Source organism: Halichoerus grypus, chromosome 5 (genome assembly GCF_964656455.1).
Source record: "Halichoerus grypus chromosome 5, mHalGry1.hap1.1, whole genome shotgun sequence".
NCBI classification, from domain to species: domain Eukaryota; kingdom Metazoa; phylum Chordata; class Mammalia; order Carnivora; family Phocidae; genus Halichoerus; species Halichoerus grypus.
Genome location: NC_135716.1, coordinates 17998977 through 18022418, shown reverse-complemented (window position 1 = coordinate 18022418; position 23442 = coordinate 17998977). Strand labels below are relative to the sequence as shown.

At 38.4% G+C, this 23442-nt stretch overlaps 1 non-coding gene across 1 annotated transcript; it reads right to left on the bottom strand.

The window, feature by feature from the left end:
• Positions 1–19912: 19912 nt before the first annotated feature.
• On the bottom strand, positions 19913–20016 carry LOC118529693 (U6 spliceosomal RNA). Its single transcript, XR_004914247.2, has one exon. It is a non-coding gene; the product is annotated as a U6 spliceosomal RNA (small nuclear RNA).
• Between the last annotated feature and the right edge of the window lie 3426 nt (positions 20017–23442).

Sequence of the window (23442 nt, the reverse complement as noted above, 5' to 3'; positions counted from 1 at the left end):
GGCCATAGTTTTTAAAATTTTATGAAGGCAAATATTTTCTTTTGTGTGTTTCCGTGATGTTATCTTCTCTGGCTGACATAGAAAATTAAATTGTTCATGTGCCAAAGTGGAAGAGGGGCATTTACTTCTTCTCTGGCTAACACTCACACATAACATAATCAGAATAGCCACAGAAGATGTTGCTTGAATAAACGTACATCTCACTCTGTCTCGCACACATCAGCTTTCTGATAAATAGTAGTTGTGACCCACTATTATTTGCATTGTAGCCACACAACACCTATACCTACAAATTCACCCATTCATATATTCCTAATTCAGAAACTGAACATGTTCAGGGTTTTTCTGAAACAATTATATTTTGTTTTCTTTTTTAACCTATATGGCTTAAAACAAAAATTATTTATCATGCCTCACCAGTCAATGAGCTGTTAGGTTTGCTGGGTGGTTCCCTTGCAAGGCCACCTGGGGTCGTACACGTGACCACAGTCATATGGTTGTCTGCCTAGGGCTGGAGGCTCCCACAACCTTCACTCCCATGTCTGGTGAATGAGTGCGGACAGTTGACTGGCCCCTCTCTCCACACGGTCCCAGTGTTCTAAGGGGACAAGTACAGAAGCTACAAGGCCTCTGGAGACCCTTCTCAGAAGTCATACAAAATCACCTCCCCTGTAGTCCGCTGGTCAAAGCATATCACAAAGGCCAGCCCAACGTCAAGGGGTGGCAAAACAGACTTTTTGTTGGGAGGGGCTGCAAAGAATTGAGGCCCATTTTAATTCACCAAATTCTTACAGCTGGACATGAGGCCAAGTCCTAATGGGGTTCTATTCGGTCATTTGAGCAAGCTTCAGAATATCAAAGGAGCTTAAATACAGCCCTGAGTGAGCCAAGGAAACTTTAAGAAGAGAATATTCTTCTCCTGTTCATTAATCATTATGAAAATATTACATTGTGTTAGGTGCACCCCACACATAACAGGGAACACTTGCAAATCTCCTTAGCCTTTATATCCCAGCAACCTGGTTTCCTTTTAAACTCCTAACTTTGCTTTATGTATAGGTATGTGTATGTTCATATACGTAGAAATACATAAACATATGTATTATTTACATATAAGCATGCTGTTATTCACAAACTGTATATAAATATATTCCCATAGTGAAAAGTATTTTAAAGTTTCAATCCAACTTCTTTATTGTGATTACAAAAAAGAGGGAAGTAATTTATGTAAATATCTCCTGAAAGCCTTTCAAAAATTCCCTATAGCACATTTTTGGCTTCTCCCATCATTTGTTGATATAGTGTGTGTGATAAAGACCACACAAGATTTCTAATTGTATATATATATATATATATATATATATATATATATATATATATATTTAAATCACGCACACAAAAACATGAAATAAAAGATAAGGTTGGAAACGTTTTCCCAAAGAGTCACTTTAAGTGATTTTTCACTATGGGGTAGATTATAGCAAAATCACGAACGGCATCTTTGGGTAAAAACAGTACAGATCAGTATAGGAAGGCTTTGAAATTTGTGATTCATTTTTTGGAAACTTCAGCATGTGTCTTGCTAACCCTTTATAGTTTCAATTGACCCAGGTCCTATATCTGTCTTATTTCAACTTCCTGTGTCCCTAAGCCTAACCTCAAAATACTTTGATCTGCCTTTACCTTCTTTCTCAGGAGGCAGGTAAGCAATCCCATTTGGCCAGAGAATCATAAGTTACAATGAGATACAGAACGATGCTAACAGGAGATTAACAAAGAACAGAGACTATTTTTGTGATACAATCATAAGGGTTAAAAAGACATTGATAGAGAGTTTAGAAGAATAATGGCATAAGCAAATTAATGGGTTTTGAGTTGTATGTATCACCAACTATATATATCAATATACCCCAGATGGTTGCAGAGATCTGTCCAGTGTCTAGGGATGCAGCAGGCAAACTGTGGCCTGTGCTGAAAATCCAACTCACCCTCTGCTTTTATCGATCACGTTTTATTGGAGCACACTCACTTGTTAAATGTATTCTCTGCAGCTGCTTTGGCAGAATGGAGTCCTCATGACAGAGACCATGTAGTCTGCACAACCTCAAAAATTCCTGCCTGCCTCTTCACAGAAAAGTCGGCTGAGCCCTGCTCTAGGGCCTCAGTTTCCCTCTGGCTAAGTCAATGAGAACAAAAAGTAGCAAATGAAGGCAGGAGACATTTGGGGTTTACTGGGAATCATATTCTCAGAGTATTGTCACAAGTTTTGGATTTGAATTTTGGACTCTGGACAAGCTATTTAACATTGAATTCTTCCCTTTCCAAAGTCCCTGCTACCCAGAATGAAAGTGGATTAACATTCTCTTGAACAGCTTTGTGAATTATAAATCTGCAGTGCATATGTGAATTACTATTAATCAGAGTAATCATTTGGTACTGTTGACCAACGTACTTTTATCTCCTTAGCCTCCCGTAAGCTTTGTAGAATTGCAGTTCCCTGTCTTCCAGGAATAAAGTATGGCTGCAGAGCTTGCTTTGGCTTGTGAAATGGGAATCAAGATGATCTGTGTCACTTTGCAAGAAGAGTCACTTAGTAGGATCTAGGAACGTATTAACTACAAATGAAGAAAATCCAAATTAGGTGTTAACTTTAGTCAATAATATCATATCAACAGTGGTTCATTCCTTGTTACAAATGTACCATAGTTGCGGTCAGTGTTAACAATAGAGAAAACAGGGGGTAGGGTTTATGTGAACACTGTCCAATCTTCACAACTTTTCTGTAAATTGGAAACTATTCTAAAATAAAAAGCTTTTTTTAAAGATTATCTTGACAAGAATTCCTAGGGACTCATACATTTTCTCAATAATCAAGCCTTCAGTAATAACCAGGGCTTTCAGGGTCATGTCAAGGTTTAGAACAAAATGTCCCATTTGCTGTTCCCGTATATATCAGTTTTATTAATTCATGAACCCATCAATTCATTCAAATAAATATTGCTGAATGGCTACCTTATAACAGATTAAATTCCAAACCCATGCTAGACACAGGAGATATGTTGGTGAACAGCTCATAGAGTTTAATCAGATTTTATCTTTTCTCGTTAATTAGAAAAAAATCCTTGGGTCATTCTGAATTGTACTTGTTTCTTTTCCACTATCATTACTATAAAATATTTGAAGAGTAAAATCCTCAGTTTTTAAAGGGTGTAACAATTGAGTTCAGGCATCTCTGTAACAGGGGTATTTCTTCGATTTCCTTCTTGCCAAAAGGAATGGATATAAATCTCAACTTGGCCATGTTGGCTCAAAAGCAGAACACAGAGATCGTTGTTAAGAGATGAAGATGTAGTGCAGAAGGAGAGAGAGAGAGCAGAACAGTGCAGGCACAACTCAGTGCAATTCCCTGGTGATAAGTCATTGCCAGCAAACTTGTGGCTGAATGTATTGAAGAGAGAGTGAACCTTCTTAAATTCAGTGAATTTTAAACAAAGACCCCAGCGTAGTTAAAGATAATGAAGACCGAACTTTGTTTGATTGCACCCTAGGAGTTGTGCATTCTACTCAATCCCTGAGATGCGCTCTGATACATAAAAACAGCCATGGCAATGCAAAAACAAGGCATAAAGAAATGCAGTAGAATCTGCAAAGTGGCTAAGAGTGTTTCAATTCTTAGGGCTGAGAAATTGGAAATTGTTGTTCCTATATATCATTTAGAACTTGTTTTGGGAACACACACAAACACACATAAGATTAACCTTCTGGTAGATGTTATAAAATTCTCAAACCATAGTGTGAAGTTCAGTCAGTCTAAAGTAAGAAAGGCTCTCCATGAAATATTCTGTATACATAAGGCTCATTGGAACTGATCTGACAGCTTTCAAGGCTGTCATTGAGGTGTGCCAGGGAATCTGCTCTGTGGTTCTGCCTTCTCACAACGACACAGTCTGGAATGACTATTTCCATTTAAGTGAGGAAACTAGTCCATATGAGCAAATTAAACTGCCAAATATAATATGGCAAATTAGCATTGGATATAATTTAAACCCATCTTCCTAACAAGTATGACAGAGGTTCTGATTATCAGGGTAGGCAAAATTAATTACGATCCCTTTATCCCCTAGAGAAGGCGGCTTTAGCTAGAACTGTATGTGTGTGGTATATTGAACATAAAATACATATATTCTTACCAGTGAAACTGCTCATGATGAGCTGGTTAGAAACGTTAAGAGTAGGGAGTCTGATTATTTGCCATGGTTTCTCATGAAACACTAATGTTTTTAATCCAGAATGCATGGGGTAGATTTGAGTGGGATGACTAGGTGGCTGGACCAAAAAAAAAAACCTCCCTTGAGAGATAGCAGCCACAGCTGAGTTAGCAGAGTGGTGCTGAGGTCACCCAGTAGGAGATCGATCAACTTAGCGATCTATCTATTCAGTATCTATTTATCTATATATAATATAATCTATAATCTATATATATATATTCAATATATATAATCAATATATATATTCAATCTTGTTTCCCCCATCTACTATTTGTGTTATTCTTTCTCTTCTCCAGCTTACTGATTTTGGGAGCATTTTTATATTGAAATATATCAAACATTATAAAGCCTATAGGACACATTTGAATGGCTAAATAATAATAATAAAACAAATACCTGTGTAGCCAATACCCAACCAACAGTTTTGTGGCCATCAATCTATCTTCTCCCATCTCTTTTCCTTCCTGCAAGGGGTAACCCTAATCCTTAATTTTGTCTCAGTCATTTCCTTGCTTTTCTCTGCACTTTTACCACCTAGTTATGTATCTACATTTAATAAATTATTTAGTTTTGGTTAGTTTTGATCCTTTATGTAAAGAGGATGATCATATATGCTTATCTGTCATCATTATGTGTTTGAGACTCATCCCTATTGATAACGAATGAATTCTTGCTTCCTGCGGTTACTACTTCAGCTCATGAATACTTCGGTTTATTCAGTCCTTTAGCTGGGCTGAGCATTTAGTCTTTCCCAGTATTTTGCTGACACTGTTGTGAATATCTTGGTGTCTGTCACCTGGTCCAGAGCACAGGTGCAAGTTTACCTTGGATAAACACTGAAGACAGGAACTGTCATGTATTATGCCATGAATATGTTCAAATGTATTAGGTAATTCCATTACCCCCCCCCCCAAATAGTTGTGCTAATTTATGCCCCACTAGCAGGGGATAATAGTCCCATTGCTCCACATCCTCATCAACATTTTATATAATCCAGCTGCATAATTTTATCAAACCGCTTTGTCTGAAATATCAGCTTAGTGGTCTGATTTGTATTTCTCTGATAATACAATTAATTGAGCAACATTCTATACGTTTATAATCATCTGTGTTTCTATTTCCCGAGAAATGTCTATTTGTGTCTCTTCTCTTTTTATTTTCATTTCTTTCCTTTTAATAAATAGGAATTCTTTATATATTCTGGACATGAGCTCTTTGTCCATTACATGTTTTAAAAAATATCTTCGTCCTGTGTGTGGTTTATCTTTTTTACTCTCTCCATGGTATCTTTTAATGATTAAGCATTTGTGTTTTTAATTTTAATGTGGTTACATTTATCAGGCTTCCCCCTTATGTTTTATATTTTTAATGTTCATTATAATTTATTTAAGTATCACTTTAGGGGGCTGTTTCTGGCTTGTGGGACTGTGTTCCCCTATCGTGTAGGTCATACTTATACCACTGACGCCTCCTTCATCTCAGCCTTCAAGTTTTTCTTTCAGTTCAGTTCTTCTCAAAAGTTGTCTGGCCCTCCCCACTTTCCTATCTCAACCTCCTTTGTGGGGCATTGCCATAACTAATTGAAAATTACTCTAAATACCCCCAAAGTCTAAAGAATCACTGCATGTTGGTTTAAATATCAGCTTCTTTCTACCAACTTTACCTCATATCCGGTACACTTCCTGAAAGGTCAGGAACTTCAGCGTTCTCTTTGCTTGTCAAATGATCGCAGTCTGAAATCACAGTAATCAGGCTCTGTGAGTACCTTCATCTCATCTAGGCAGGAATACTGTATTTTTTAAAAAAAGAAAGGTTTTCTTTCTAATTCCACCCAGAGATACATTCCTTTTTGTAGCCAGATCCACATCAAGATGAATCATTTGCTCTGATTTTTAAACACACTTGAATGAATTGTTTATCTTAAAAATGGTACAATTAAAGATCTTTTCAGGTTTCTATTCAGCCAAGCAATGTGGCTCTTGGCCCAGGCTTGTTCCTAACCACAAGATCTCCCACCAAACAATAGATGCACAGAAATATTTGCAAGCCTTATAAAAGACACAGATACTCTTCAAAATATTTTTTCTTTTGTTATGAAGAGAAAAGAAATATTCTGGAAAAAATTTGGATTGTAATTTAGAAGATGTGTATTGTAACCTTAACTCTCATGGTAGAATCACTCCCTGTGCCTCAGTTTCCACATCTGTCAAATGAGGGTATTGAACTAATAGTTTCAAAATCTTTTGTTGTTTTTGTTTAAAATACATATTCACTGTTTTAAATTTCAAATGGTAAGCCAGGGTATATCCTCTTTTTTGGTTAAGCAGATTTATTGCTGGATGAGGCGCAGTAAAGCCCTTCAAACCCCTGATACTTCGGGATAAGGTTGGAGGCAGTTCACCAGGTTGACTAAACATAACTGGACATAGTATCTTATTCCAGACACTGACCTCATTTACCACTGTGGAAGGAAACAAACTTAATTCTGTCCAGCTGTGTTTTCCAGCCATATTTTCATTGTCAGTGAGCTCAGACAAAGCTCAGTATTATTTTCAATATAAGTTGGACTTGATTATATATTGGTACACCAAATTTCAGATTCACTCCCAAAGAAGAAAGCATTTTTATTAAAATGTGTTTGATTTTAGACCTTTTCAATAACTTTTTCTTCCCTCCCTCCCCCACAGGAATATAAAACAAATTCTGAAATACAAGACAAAAAGAATTCTGAAGTTTCTTTTTGAATGTGGGAAGCACAGTATGAATTCACATGTGAATGCTTACTAAGGGATAAGAATGTCATTAGCTGCTCTAGTCATTCATCTAGAAGTTTTTATTGAAGATCGGTTTATGAGAAATGTGTCAGGCTAACTCTTGTCCCAGCTCTCATGAAACCAACTGGAGAGAAAGCCTATAGAATAGTTTTAGTAGGCATTATTGCTCAATCTAGAGATGTCTAAGAAATATAACTTCATTGTGTATCTATCACTTAATATTTGTTTCTAAGTCCCCGTTCTGCTGTAGGAAAATGGTCTCAGTTCTCCTGAGGGTTTTATGTCTCTAGAGTTATGCCAGTGATCGTCGGTCATTATGGGATCACCACAATGGTCTTCAGGTCTTCAGCCCTGGTCTAGGTGGCCCTAGGATCACCATTGTCTGAGCTTTGTGGCCCCTTTTGGTCTTATAGTTTTTTCTGTTGCTTCTCTTCTATGTTGGGGGCAAAATCATATTTTATTAGAATTTCTATTGGTCTAGTCATCCTATACAACCATCTCTTCCACTGGGTCTTTCTTGTTTCCCCGGCAGAGCTGCCAGGAAGTGATGCTCAGACATCTCTTCCTTCCATAGTTCTCTTTCCCCCACACAAGGCCTGAGTGGTAGGTAGGGTGGCTAGAATTTCTAATCTTGGATAAATTTTTCTCACTTCCTGCTTCCAGTAAGACACCTGCTCTCTGAAGAGATTACATTTAAAACAGATCTAAAGAAAAGAACTGAATGGGAAGAAATCAGAGAGGGAGATAAACCATGAAAGATTCTTGACTCCGGGAAACAAACTGAGGGTGGCGTAAAGGGAGGTGGGTGGGGGGAAGGGGTAACTGGGTGATGGGCTTTAAGGAGGGCACGTGATGTGATGAGCACTGGGTGTTATATGCAACTAATGAATCACTGAACACTACATCAAAAACTAATGATGTACTATAAAAAAAGAAAGTTGCATTCTACAAAATAAAATAAATAAAACAGTTCTAAAGAAAGACAAGAATCTAGTCATTCAGAATGAGAGAAAAGCATTTTCAAGTAGGTTCAGCAAGGTTTGGTTGTCAATATATTCTAAATATATTACTTCAACTGTTCTCTGTAATAACTCCATAAGATAAACACTTCTGACTTTATAAATAAAAATTAAAGCCCATATTGTAAAATAACGCCCAAAAGTCCTCAGCTAATACATACAAAAATAACTATTTTGATTGTGATAACCTCATAGGACTGAAAAGAAGAGTATGTGAGGTGGGAGAAACCGGAGTACCTGTCCTTGGAGAAGAGGAAGAGGAAGAGATAAATATATAAGTGAGTCCTGAAGAATGAATAAGAAGCAGTCAAATGAAAAGTCAAAAGAAAAGTTTCAGGTTACAAGGCTATTATCTGTGAAAACCCTTATATGATAAAAAGGTGAAATGTTTGACGAATCAAATGAAGACTAGAGTTCTAACATCAAACATGAAAGGGCAGTGCCCCCAAGTGAGCCTAAAGAAGAAGGCAACAGAGATTCTGCCTAGCCTTGAGAACGAGGATGAGGGTTTGCAACTTCAGATTGTCTTGTGGCTACCTTATTATAGGATTCCAACTTCACCATGAAAAAAAAAAAAAAAAAAGAGGAAGAAGAAAAAGAAGAAGGCCCGTATTAGTTTTCGGAATTGCTTCTTTGGCAAATCCCCACAAACTTAGTGGCTTAAAACAATACAAATTTATCTTACAGTTTTTATGGTCAGAAGTCCAAAATTGTGTCTTATGGGATTAAAATCAAGGTGTCAGCAAAACTGCCTTCCTTTTGGAGACTCCAGCTGGAGTCCACTCTTTGCTCTTTCCTGCCTCTAAAGGCTGCCTGCTCTCCCTGGTTCATGGCCCCATTCCAGTAGTGACGTCACTCTCTGATTCCATCCTCCTGCATTCTCCTTCTCTGACTCTGACCCTCCTGTCCCCTCTTTTATAAGGGCTCTTCTGATTGCATTTGGTCCACCCACATAATCCAGAATAACCTCTCCACTTTAAGATCTTTAACCTCATCAGATCTGCAAAGTCCCTTTTACCATGTAAGGTAACATTCGCAGATCCGGGATTATTAGCCCACAAACATCTTTGGGGGACCATTAAAATGTCTAAATAGTTACAAAGATTTTAGAAAGATTAGTAAGGGTGAATACATTTCTTTGTACTTTTTATAGAACCAAATAGATTACATTGTATTGGTATAATATTAAATAGTAAACAAATGGAGTACCAGAACAATATTTGGTGGTAAAAAAAAGAATGGACTAGAATAGGTAACAATGAACTAGATCTTATTGTATACAATTAACTAACTAAAATATAAAGATAAAATGGGTTAAATAACTTGAGGCCTGATTAGCGACATTCATTTTTTTTTCTCCTACAAGTAACACTATCCAGAGAGATGGGATAGTATCAGATGAGAAATATCTACTCTTTTATGAAAGAAAGAATCCATATAGAAGAGTGACAACTGATTTACCAGATGTGTTGCGTATCTTCCCTTTGCCCTTGCAGATCTTTCTACTTTTTCCCACTCTGATCTCTATCCCAGAAATCTGACCTTCATGGACTCCACTGAAGGCTGCCCTTACCTCCTGACTTCGGGTTGGGCTAATACAATAGGGAGCCTAAGAAAGACACTTTTAGTTTAGGGTTAGGGAATCTATTCTTCCCTCGGAGGTTGCTGCAGACTAATTCATCCTTGCATCAAAGGCAACTCTCCCTAAAACCCTCTCTCCTATTGGTTTCTCCTCATTACTCTCTTCCTCCATTCCATGGAGACTTCCCTGTTTGTTGTGTCTCCCTACACTCTGCTCACAGCTTTGTTGATTTTATTAAAGCTTCTTCAGATCATCTTATTTTGTAAAAATCTGTCTGTTTCTTGCTGGGGCTCTCACTGATGCAGTATGTCAGAGAGAACCATGCCGCCAAAAACATACGTAAAGAAAACTGTGTGAAAGAAGAGGTGATACGTGGTAAGAGTGCAGGGAGGGCTCATATCTTGGAAGGAGCAGATAAAATGGAAAGTGGACATTAAACATGAGCAGAAACGGGTGTCAGGCAAAAGTTCATACTTGAGAAGAATCAAGCCTATTCCTCACCTCCTCAAACAGGATTCCAGCAGGCAGGCTACTACTATCCATTCACAAGGATACTTGTATGTAAGGAAATCTGAAAGCAAAATTTAAAAAACAATTTCCAGATATTTAAGTACCCATAAGATTTATTTCACATGTACCTGTTCTAAGTAAGGTACTCGAGGATGTGCTTCAACAAAATGAGGGAAGAAAAAATAAAAAAATAATCAAAGAAGACAGGGGATCTGTATAAGAGTGAGAAGAGTAAAAAGATGTCCCAAGATGACATCTGTATCACTATCTCAGAAAGCATCTGGTCCACAGTGGAGCAGGAGAATGGAAATCCCCAAGAAATGAAAGATAACTGTTTACATGCTCTTTTAGCCTTACTTGGAAGCTTCATATTTGTTGCTATTTTAAAATAAATAAGAATAGACAATTATATGTTAAGATATTGATTTGTCATGATGGTGACAAATTATTTTCCCAATGTATGGCAATTAATGCTTTCATTATTACCTTGTGGTGGTGTAGAAGTTTGAAGTTTATATTTAGTTAAACACTTGATTCTCAGAGTCCATAGTCTCTCATGGTTGGAGGGGGTGGGGGGATGGGTTAGCCTGGTGATGGGTATTAAAGAGGGCATGTACGGAATGGACCACTGGGTGTTATACGCAAACAATGAATCATGGAACACTACATCAAAAACTAATGATGTCATGTATGGTGATTAACATAACATAATAAAATTTAAAAAAATTTAAAAAAAAATAACTCCACAGAAACAAACCGAAAAAAAATAAAATAAAATAAACCCTTGAAATACTTCTTTTATGATTTTTTCTATCACATTTCTACACAGAAATTTTTATTGCTATAAGGTCTAGTCAAATATGTAAGTATCATTTTGTTTCCCTTTCTAAATTGGACTTCATCCTTTGATTTTATAGATATTATTTTGGTTTGCAATAGAAAGGGGATGATTTACTTGGGTAGTTTTTAAAAATAATTTCCATTATCAACCATTCCCCTTTTTCATTGGTTTCATTTTTTATAAGGTTACGTATTGGAATTCAACACATATATAATAAGTGCGTAAGTCATAAATGTTGCATTTTCACACTATGTGCACACTTAGAGTAGGAAATACATCATGACCAATAGCCCCAAAGCCCCCTTCATGCTTCTTCCCTGTCACCATCTCCCTGATAGCCACAAATACAACTGTTCTATTGAATTCTAACACTACACATTAGTTTTGCCTGTTTTTGAACTTTATGTTAAATGAAATAAGAAAATATCACAAATTATGTCTGGATCTGTTTACTCAACATTCTATGCATTCTTTGATATCCAAACATTTGGAGATTTTCTAGTTATCTTTTTGTTGTTGCTTTCTAGCTTAATTCTTCAAAACTCTGAAAATCTCTTCAAAAAAAGGGAACACTATATTATTCAAATTCTTCCTTTCCCATCTGACAAGCAGTGCAGTTGCTGAAGCCGGTAACTCTTCCTTTGGCACCATGTTTGATTGGCCACCATGAGGTGTTGAGGCGTTAGGAGAGAAGAGCATTGTTCTTGTATGTGCAATGGCGACTATCTTTTCTGAATCTGGCCGGTGGAATCCATAGTCCTCTACGGGATACTCTAAAGACAAACTCTGATGGGTGAGGAGGAGAAAGCACTGGCAGCTTCCTGTGAATCTGTGCCTCAATCCAGCATAACTTGCCCCCTTCAATGAGGAAAACAGTCATAGGGCATCTGCAACACCAGAAAGTGCTTGAGGTGTCTGTGTCTGCCTGTCAAAGGCAGAATCATGAAGTGTAAGTTTAAAGCCAGATTAGCTTTGTCATTTTAAAATGCGCCCTTGAATGTATGGTAAGATATTTCGTTACTCCAGATAACTTGTGATTCTTCTCATGAAATTCTCACAAGCTCTAAGTAATATATTTTTAATAGATTCATACAAAGTCATCCTTTAAAAGTGAGTGCCAGTTTTGAAAGTAGATTTGAAATGCCTCATATAAAGACAGGTGAATGGTGTGGCTAATACATTTGGCATCAAAAATAATACGAGATTATAAACTCAAGAGTTGTGTCAATGATAACTGTCTCAGTCCATCAGGCTGCTACCACAAAAATGTCATAGATTGTGTGACTCAAACAACAGACATTTATTTCTCACATTTCTGGAAGCTGGGAAGTCCTTGATCAAAGCACCAGCTGACTTGATTCCTGGCCAGAGCCCTCTTCCTGGTGTGCAGATAGACTCCTTGCTATGTCCTTACAGGGCAGACAGAGAAATTATCTCTCTCATGGCTCTTCTTATAAGCGCACTAATCCCAAACATGAGGGCTCCATCCTCATGACTGAACTGCTTCCCCAAAGCCCTACCTCCCAATGCCATCACATTGGGTATTAGGGTTTCAACACACGAATATTGGAGGGACATAAATCTTTACTCCATAGCAATAACCGACTCTGAAGGCAGTTCGTGGATCAAGAGCTCAGCTCTCTTTGGAGAAATGATATGCTACTTCTGCTGAAATCTGGTCTTATTTTAGTTCTACCACCTTAATAAATGGCATACTATTATTTAACAACAAGTCATAAACTATAATTATTATTAAAAATGTCTGTGTTTGGCTACCAGTATATTTTCAAGCTTCTTAACCTATGTCCTCAATGAGGAATGAGATCTAGTTCCTTATGTTCCCAGTTGTCATATAATAGGTACTAATAACTCTTCACTGAGTAGAAAAGAAAATAGTGTTTTTGGTCACACGAGTGCCCAGCGTTTCTCTTTTTTCCATTTGTCATGGTATCAGGGAAGCCTCGATCCACACAGCACTCTGGTGCTACTATTAGGTTCTTTCCCAAAAGCTTCTCTCAACACATTGCTACGGCTGTGTTCCTGCTTCTGATCTGTCATATGGACAGAATGGCACTTCCGTGAGAGTTTCAGGGAGCTTTCAACTGATATCAATGTTGAAATGTGAAGCATCGATTGAAACCAAGAGTTTCAGCCCTCAGACATAGAAAACTATTCCAGTTACCTATTAACAACATTTAACAACCAACCACAGAACTCCGTGGTTTAATACAGCCACTTAGCATCGTCTCTCATGGTGCTGGAGGTTTGGACACTCAGCTATGTATTTCTCATATAATTACAGTGAAGTTGCAGATGGGGCTGGAGTCATATGGAGGCTTCTTCACACACGTGTCTGGAGTCTGAGCGAGCATGGCTAGCACAGCTGGGGCCTGGTGCAGCGTCCCTGTATATAGCCCCTCCACATTTCTAGCACGATGGTCTCAGGGCTCCAAGAAAGAATGTTCCAAGGAAGTAGAAGCTGCCAATATGTATGGAGTTGGCCTGGAAATTGGCCTAGTGCCATGTTTACAATATCCTATTGGTCACTACAGTCACAGATCTCACCCAGATTCAGAGTGGGAGGAGTTTCATTATAGCTGGATTTTCATTGGTTCCATCAAAAAACGAGGTTGATCTGCAAGTGAATGTCTACTCATCATGTGGAGCACAGAGCCCATGTTGGGAAAAGGGCAGAGGCTGATGGTTCCTGATGAGGTTAAGTATTTGCATTTCAATTTGAAAATAACACCTAATAAATCAGTGTTTTGGTAGATAAATTCTCAAAATCTGAAGGAATTATACTTGAACCTTTGAATTATAAATACATTAGACATTTATATAAGTCTATATACAAGCCTTAATTCAAAATCTGACTTTTGGAGTCTGTTTGCTTTTAACAAGTTTAATTTAAGGTTAATTTAACAAGGTTAATTTTTTAGAAATCCGAACTTGGCTGATGGATGGTGGAAGAAAGAAAATATAGTGCTTGATTTGAACAGGGTCACTTATCAAATAATCCCAAACAAAAAAACCCAACCTGTAACCTTCAACCAATATAAGGAAACCTTCTACAGTCACAACCAAACAGATATTGTACATAGAGCAAGACTGAGGAATGGCTAAAATGCTGATCCATAGCAGTCAATGTCTCCAATAGACACAAAAATGTGAAGTTATGAAATAAGCTATGGTAGAAGAGATCTTTTTAGCCATTGGTTGAAACAATTTATTGATTGGCAATTATAGCAGGGAAGCTCCAACCTCCTTACTGCCAAGCAGCTCATGTAATCTAAGAATCAGCTTGGCACCTGTGAGCTAACCTTACTATTGAGAAGGGGATGGCTTGCAATGCACCTTGACATCAGACCTGGAAAATCTCCCCAGTGCCAGCCCTCTAGTCCAAATTTCACTGTGCATCGAAATTATTTGGAGATCCTGGTAAAACATAGACTGTTATTTAGTGGATCTGGGCTAAGTGCAGAGATGCTGCATTTCTAACAAGCTCCCAGGTGATGCTGATGTGGCCAGTCTGTGGACCATCCTTAGAGTAGCAGGACTCCAGCCAACATATCATTTTGGTGAACTGTTACAACTGTACATAAACTTGAGATGGAAGTTTTTATGATTCAAAGTCCTAAGAGGTGAGACAACAAGTCTCATTATTGAAATTAAATAAATTACATATAAAATTCAAGAATTCTAAAGCTGATAGAGGCCTTACAAATTCTTTAATAAATTAACTGAAATTAAGGAAGACGACCCAACCAATCAGTACCAAGTCACAGCTGTGCAATGTATTTGTGTTCTAGACTGTCTCTGGTTAACCAAGATGTCTACATACCTCAAGAAGGGATTATCAAACTGTATGAGAAGATCAAAGGACTGATGACATCCATGACAGTTTTCCAAAGAGCTCATCATAAATGTAGTGACAAAAATGTAGAATCACTACAATGATAGGTTTATAACATTCTGGCATATTCCACTCTGATTACAAAGAGTTCGCTTGTGTCATTACTATGATAAAGATCTCACTTAAGAAAAGAAGTATCACATACCCACTGTTATTTGTTTTGGCAAGTCACCCATACTGCTATTAGAGAAGAAAATTTAGCATGAGATAACAATTCTCCACCCAGCCATGCACATGTGTCAGATTCTTTCTATACACACCCTTTCTGGTGGGTTGAGTATAACATAGCCTCAAGCTCTATCACTCTGCTCTTAATTAGGTGGGAAAATTGACTAACACATAAGAGATATTGTAGGATTTAATATTATGTTGTGTGTGTGTGTGTGTGCACGCTTACATACCTATCTGTGTATTTATTTGTATCTTTCTAAATGTCTGTGGATAAACAAGACCTTTTTTTAAGAAGGCTCTGGAATTTGAATTAGATCGCAATAAGTCAAGAGAAATGAGTGGGAGAATTTTCAGCACCGACTTAGGGAAAAGGGATTGTTTTCAAAGAAGTTTTATAGGAGAATTGGTCATTTGGTTGAGTCTGTTTTTTCCAGAAAGTGCCTGGGGAAATAAAGTCCCTAGCAATTCAAGTCTCTGCGGAATGATCCTCAGTTTTGGTTACCTGAAAAGGATCTGATCTTAGGACTGTGATTTCAAAGTGCAGAAAAGGGGATTTGCTTCCAGATACTTCCTCTCTTATTACCAATGCTAACCTTTCATGTCACATTAAGAAACAAATTGCAAATGCCAACACCCCTGTTGATTTTTGACTTATTTTCCTTCAAACATTCAGTTTCACTTAGTATTTCTGAATTTATTGAGGAGTACAATGTGCCCACTACCTGTACTGTCTACCATGGAATAAGAGTAACTAAGACATGCTCTTGGCCTAGGTTCTCTAAAAGCAAAGCTCGGGGCAAGGATAAAAGCACTGACACACATTTGGGGGCCAGGTGCAAGCTCAACTGACATGCATTTAAAAAAATAGATGTGAAGCAAGAAGAGGTGAGAAATAATTCATTGAGTTACTCTGCTGGCCACTTCCTCACTCAGTCTCAAAGAGAAATCATTGGGTGCTGTGAAGATGGTTTTCTAGCACATAGCCCTTTCTCTGGAGGGCTCCATAGAAAACCACATCTCAGAGTAGTTCACAGAAAGGAGAGAAGGAGGAATGCATCAGCCTGCTCCCTCCCACCTCCTGCTTCCGCTGGTCAGGGTTTATCTCCGGGGGTCTGACTCCTTCAGACCCCCAGTTCACATCATCTGTTCCCCTATGACCACTCAGTAAAGCAGATCCCATGTTCCCTTTTTATCCAGCTCTGAAGAAGGAGGGCATGTGGCATGAACAGAGCTTAGCCTGGACTCCAAGCAAGTGATTCAGGAAACTCAGTTAGGGTGCTGGAATAAGTGGTATCAGTGTGATCTGGGAGGCAGGTGATATTTTGGAAAAATGAAGCAGTCAAGAATATCTGAGGTAGAGCAAAAGGCTTCTGTTTAACACAGTCAGCTCTTCACTGCATCATATCTCATGCCTTCCAGAATATCTGGCTACTCCACTACATTATGAGGCATCCATTTATTTTTTTTTCTTTCCTGAGAAAAGGAAGACACCTTACTCCTTCCCAAAAAGGACAATTACAAGTCCAATCAGATATAGAGCCTCTTCCAATATGTTAGTTAGCTAGTTGCCATGTCTTGGAAGTTTAAGGTGACAAGGCACTAAAAAGGCTCGTGTCTGCTAGTTATCTATAAGGATAAATCGATCTAGGAATAAAGATGTGGTTTAAGAGAGTGTCTAAATCCAGTGACAGAAGGCTATGTGAACACTGTGGCATAGAAATGACACTGAAGCTCTAGGAACCTCACATTGTTCATTCTTCATGTAAAATGGGGATACATGACCAATTGGCCATGTGGTAGGGTTCACGTTGATCATGAAATAAAAGTGTTTGAATACTTAAAGTCATGACAGACATGGAAGAGACTACTAGCATAGTTACTAAATCAGCTGGGTTGGATTTTCCTCAATGTCTGAGAAAAACCCCTGACTTGTTCTATGAGGGCATTCCTTGGGATAAGTGGGATTTACGGGATGTTACTGCTAATGTTCAGAAATTTCCATACTATGGTGGCCATATCACTTCACCTGTACAAGTGACTTACTCTCCTGAATGGGGAAGTCATTTGTGCCATCACTATTCTGGATGAAGGTAGAGTCCTCAAATGTGAAACTGGTTCTAAGATGTCATGCTATTCAATAGGCCACAGGCAGGAAAACAGGGAAACACTGAGGTATTTAAATGTTTTGGAAAGTGTCCATTGTCTGAAGGAATTAGCCTCTGCCATGTGGAAGATGACCAGAACTTACAAGGTAGCGATAGATCCAGATGGAAGATGACATGACAGAGATTCAAGTCAAGGTAGTTATGTTTAGAGCACGCTTTGGCTTGTCTTGACTACAGTTATCTTCTCTTCCAGTGCTGTCCTAACAAAAATAAGGAAGTTCAGTTACAAAAATTGGTCCACAAAGATAGAAGATAAGCTATAGTAGGACAGACAAATTATAGAGATAGACACATCTTTCCTGCTTCTCCCCACTAAGGACAAGCTGATCTCTTCAATATGGGGTAAAGTTTACTCTACTAAGGGGGTAAGTAGCTCTCAATATGGTATCTGGAAGATAGTGGGAATCAGAAGCCCAGTGCAAGTTCTTTCTTTTCCCTTCTGAATAGAAAGACACCCCTCGCAGCACCAACACTAGCTTTTTACAAGAATTTATCTCAAAAAAGCAGTAAAGATATTTGTTTTGGGCCCTAGCCATTGACGAAAACATAATTACCTCACCAGATAAACCATTGTGTACTTGCCAGGAAGTCATATAAAGGATGGCAGTCAAAGAGTAATGAAAGATGAGTCTTATGTTTTCCTTTACGTATAGCAGAGTTGGACAGATATCTATTGATGGAGGTCCAGAGGTTGGGAAGTTCTGGTCAGGGCAGCCTGACGTAAAATTGTGAAATCATGATTCTACTTCATATGCCTGTTACATTTTTGAAAACCACAGAATGCTCATGCAGTTTCATCCAAAGTTCAGCAAGTCTGCCATTACTCCCATTTTTTAGATGAATGAACGGAGGCTCAGGATGGGCAACTGACTTACCAAAGTCATATAAACTCTTACAGATAGAACCAGAACAGGCATCTAAGCCTTCTGATTCTTTCTATGACTTTCAAATGTGTGATAGCTATTTTTATAGTCGTAGCTAGGTTAAGGATAAGAGATGAGATGAAAATCTAGATAGCAACTTAGTATATACATTTTCCTAATATGCCTTCAGAGGCTCACAAGGGGCACACGCCCGAAGCACTCTTTCCGCATTAAGTAGGAACTATGTGACATACGTAAAGAAAATAACAGAGCACAAAAGACTTACAATAGAAATCCAAGCACTGGCATCATATGTAGTAGAAAACCTTGCCTACAGTAGATTAGAGATACCAGTTCATTACACTGCCCTCTGGTCCTATCCGCCATTCATAAGGCAGGGAGTGAGAGAGTTGGGAAAGTGGGCTGCCTTCAGAATCTCTTTCCAATCTGGAGTGCACACTGTACAAGTTTGTACTAGATGAGCTGTGAGGGATTAGGGTGGGGACGTGAGAAAGGAATTATGTCCATGTTCTGCCACAGCAAGTTCGGTTGTTGTCTGCCTTCTGTTGGGTCTCTGCTAAAATCCAAGCTGTGCTGATGTGTTGACATATCGGATGCCCATGAAGCTTTTCCTAACACCTAGATGAGGATATTGAAAGCATAGCAGAGGAACAAGAATCTGTTCATGAATTAGGTTTGATCCAGTGCCTGACTACGGCAGTATTTCATAGGAAACATCTTGATGTCATGCAGAAGAAGTGTTAAGGGCCCTTGGCTCTGGCTCAAACCCAACAGCAAGGAATGCAAATGTTTTGTGAGTAGTTGGAGTAGATAATATCTTACCAGTAGGAAAAAAAAAAACAAACCAACAAAACATTTGGTAGATCTAGCACCCACAGAGACTCAGAAAACAAAGCACTGTTGACCAGACAATTCCAAAACAGACCCTCGCTCTGGCAGGGACTAAAGCCTATGGTACCTTGCTCCTCCCATTCAAGTTCAATTGGTCATTGGGTAATACACGATGGAGCCTACCTCTTTGTACTATTCTCTCTCTCATATTCTTTCTTTCATATTCCACCCCCTCTCTTTTTCCCCCCTTACAGTCATCCTCAAGCCAGCTGGCCTGGATAATTATTAAGTTAAAAAACAAAAAAGGCATATTCCAGGTACTGTAATTATATATTTTCAAACTGCTTCAGTATCTTCGTTTCATTTGGAACTCTACTAATTTTTATATAATCTAAGATTATTAAGCACCATAAAGTATCTTCTATCTTAGAGTCCTTCATTTTACTTGCTTCTGGATCATTCTCTGAAAGCATAGCCTATATTGCCTAACTCCTCTAAATAAACCTTCCATGCTTTCTCCTTCTCTCTGATTTAGTTTGTTACTGTAAACTGTAAGCCTCGGTTTTAGGACTCTCCATTATATATACTCATCCTCCTTCTCATCCTGATCTCCTAGTGCCCTATGAATGGAGCATATAGCCAGGCTCTCTGAACTTTACTTTTCAGGTTTGTATACATCTGATCTCTGAGCCTTTAATTATTCTCTTTCTTCTAAATACAGTAATAAACATTTCTTTCCCTACCTCTTCCACCACCCATGGAAGCCCCACACATCTGTCAAACCACATCACAAATACCATCTTCCCCCAAACAGGATTTGCCTTCTTCTTTCTATGAATTCCCATAGCACTTTTTTTCTTGGTTAATTACCGTAAGTCAGGTTCCCCAGAAGCAGACTATAGAGATTTGCATGAAGGTATTTTTTTTCTTTCATAATTAAGATTTTATTGGTTGGAAAATGTGGGATGCTTCATGAATTCGCATGTCATCCTTGTGCAGGGGCTACACTGATCTTCTCTGTATAGTTCCAATTTTAGTATAGGTGCTGCCCAAAGCATTTTGTTGGGGAAGCAAGGTTGTACAAAGAAGTTGGGCTCCAAAACTATCTCTACTAGGGCCATAGCCAATCCCTTGGGGAGCTCTGGAGCTGGGAGCAAGAGGGTCAGGGCCTTTACCTCCCTCTGTCTACCAGTCATTGGCTGTGAGGACCCTGGGCAAGGAGCACATAGGGAGTAATGAGCTATGAACTGTCAGCTGTCAGTACTCCTGGGGAATGAAGACTTCCATCGAAAAAGGATAGAAGGCAGGGATAGAAATGTGAGTGATATACCACAGTATCCACGGCATCCACCTAGAAGGAATCTGGCATCTTCTGCTTTGTAGGTCATGTCTTTATCTTCTGGAAACTAGAAATAAGTATTTCCTAAGTATTTTCTGAATTCCTTGTAGCTGTTAGTACAGTGCACACGAGATGCTGGGCAAATAATTTGCTGAGATCATTTATCTTATGCTCTTTCCCAGAACTTTCACTTTAAAGGTGTATTAATGGAGTACGTCAGACACATCCTGTCTCTATCTTATAGAGGAGAAAAGTGAGGCACAGACTGGTAATTGGAGTTGGTCGATAGCACAATTCATTTAAAAGTTTCTTTTTTTTAAGATTTTATTTATTTATTTTTGAGAGAGAGTGAGAGCATGCACAGAGAGGGAGAAGCAGGCTCCCCGCTGAGCAGAGAGCCTGAAGCCGGGCTCCATCCCAGGACCTTGAGATCATGACCTGAATTGAAAGCAGACACTTAACCGACTGAGCCACCCAGGCACCCCCATTTAAAAGTTTCAATGAGAAAACCTAGGTCTCAGGACTCTTAGGTCAATTGTCTTTGAAAAGAAAAATGTACTCAATTAGCCAAGTAGAAATAGTAGCTCAAAGAAGGGCTACAGTTGGGTCAAGAGTTAATAACCTTGCTCCCTAAACCTCTTTTCAAAAATTCCTGCTTCTGGGCCTCCTGGAGTTTCCTCAACTTGATAAGTTATTAGACTTCCTTTTGGCACATATTCACATGCAAAGGGCCAGGGCTTTCAACTGAGATTTAGAACAACTTTGGCTCATTGCCCAGGGCTCATAATGTGGAAAGAGCAGAAAGCATCCTCCAAGAATCTTTAAAACAATCACTAAGAGGCAGATGACCTGCAGTATAATCCCTGAAATCATTTTTCAGGAGACATGACACAGTCACAAAAACAGGTGAAGTCATAAAGAAACCTTTTTAAAGACAACAATGTCCCCTTCCCTCTCCCATCCTTGTTTCTAGCCTCACCCCCCCATAACTACTCTATTACCCTCACCCACCCAAAATTATAGTTTTAGCAGAGAAAATCACCTATGATGTAGCCTATTTCTAGGAAAACGCCAACCTCAGCCATATGAATGAATCTGTTTCTGTTGCACAGATATGGCCTGGTACTTAGCAGGATTTCTTGTTTACTGACACTGCTAAGAACTCCAGAAGACTGGGGCAAGAGCATCATCACCTTGGCTAGTTACCTTCTTTTCTTTGGATTTTTGACATATGGAAGGAGATCTGTACATAGAGATCACATATAAGTACTTGTGCCCTGGCTACACTGAGTTGTTAGAGAAGTGCTAGTCTTCCATTCAATGTCAAATCAATTGTCCTTCAGTGTGGCTTTTTTGGTCATTACTCCTGCTCAAGGGCCATCGTACACTCCTGATCAGACCACCAAATACTGAGCCTAGATCTGCTGACCCTCCACAAACTAATTTCAAACTGCTCTTTAAGTTCTATTGCCCACTTCTCCTTGGCACAAGTTCTACATTTCAGCAAAATCATCCTATCGGTTCTTATATTAGAAGCATTCCCAAGATTTCCAGGAAAGGTCCCCTCAAAACACTCTGGCAACTGACAGGTACTTTATGATTCCCCAAATTCTGGAAATGTGATTACCAAAACCAAAGTTTGTATTCTGCTAGTAGAAACAGCCCAGTAGATTTCCAACTCTTGAAACGCAATTTATTAACATGTTTCAGTGACAAAAAATTCACCTGCTGGACTGCAGATGCCACTCAGAATTTTCACATAGACCATATTCATACTTCATATTTTCACACACACACACACACACACACACACACCCCTCTTACATTTTCACTCTTGCAAGTTTTTTGACGCTTTCCCCCCCATTGCTGAAAAGCCATTTCTTGATACACTGGTTTTAATCTTACTGAGGCTTCACTGTCCAACTCAGTTGTCATCTCTTCCTTGAAGACATCTGGTGGCCCACTGCTTAGCCTATAGGGTGGTTCACATAGTTTTATGCCTTGTATTATTTGTGTTTACATCTCCTCCTGTTTCTATTAATTAGTAAGCTGGAACAAGGGCAAAAAACCGATGTTAACCATTTTTCTGTTTCAGCCGTAACTGGCACAATCCACTGGGACAAAGTCAATATGCAATGAAGAACAAAAAATCATCAGGCATATCTTCCAATAGTCACTGCAGTATATATAAAACAAATTTGGGAAATACTTCTAAACATTTTGTTACCTTTTTATTAAAGTTTACCATATATAATATGTAAATAACTACTAAGTATATATGTTGAAAATTTGTAAAAAGTGATTAAAGGCATGTAATCATCTCTAAGAATATAGAACATTACTTATACTCCAGAAACAACCACATCCCCCTGCCTCACAGGCAACTCCTAAAAGTAATCACTATTCTAATATCTATCATCTTAAACCACTTTTCATCTCTTTATATGAATGGAATAGTATGGTATGAACTCCTGTGTGTCTATTTTTTATTTTGTTTTGGTTTTTTTGCTCATTACAATGATTATAGATTTATCCATTTCCTTGTTCCATAGCCTTCGTTCATTCTTTTCATTGCTAAGTGATATTCCATTGTATGAATTTGTAACAATTTATTAATGATAATGGACATTTGGGCTGTTTCTAGTTTTTGGAAATTATGAATAAAGTTCTCTGAACATTTGTGTCTGTGCCTTTTGGTGCCATGTGCATGCATTCTGTTGCATATTTAGGAAGAATGGAAATAGCCAAACCACTGTGTATGCATACACTCAACTTTAGTTGATATTACCATACAGTTTTCAAAGTGGTTTTACCAATTTTACCAACATTGTGTGAGAGATCCTATTGCTTTATTTCTTCACCAGCACTTGACATTGTCAGATATTTAAAAGTTTAGTCATTCAGGTGGGCGTCTAGGGGTTAGTATGGTTTTAATTTGCATTTCCCTGATGATAAATAATGATCAAAAAACCCCACATTTTCTTATGCTTTCTGGCCACCTGTGAAATGTCTATTTAAGTCCTTTGACATGTGTTTAAGCTGTACTGTTGTACTTATTAATTTGTGATATTTTTAATACACAATTATTTTTTGATACAATTTCTCTGTCAGATCTATGATTACAAATCTCCATGCTGCAGTTTAC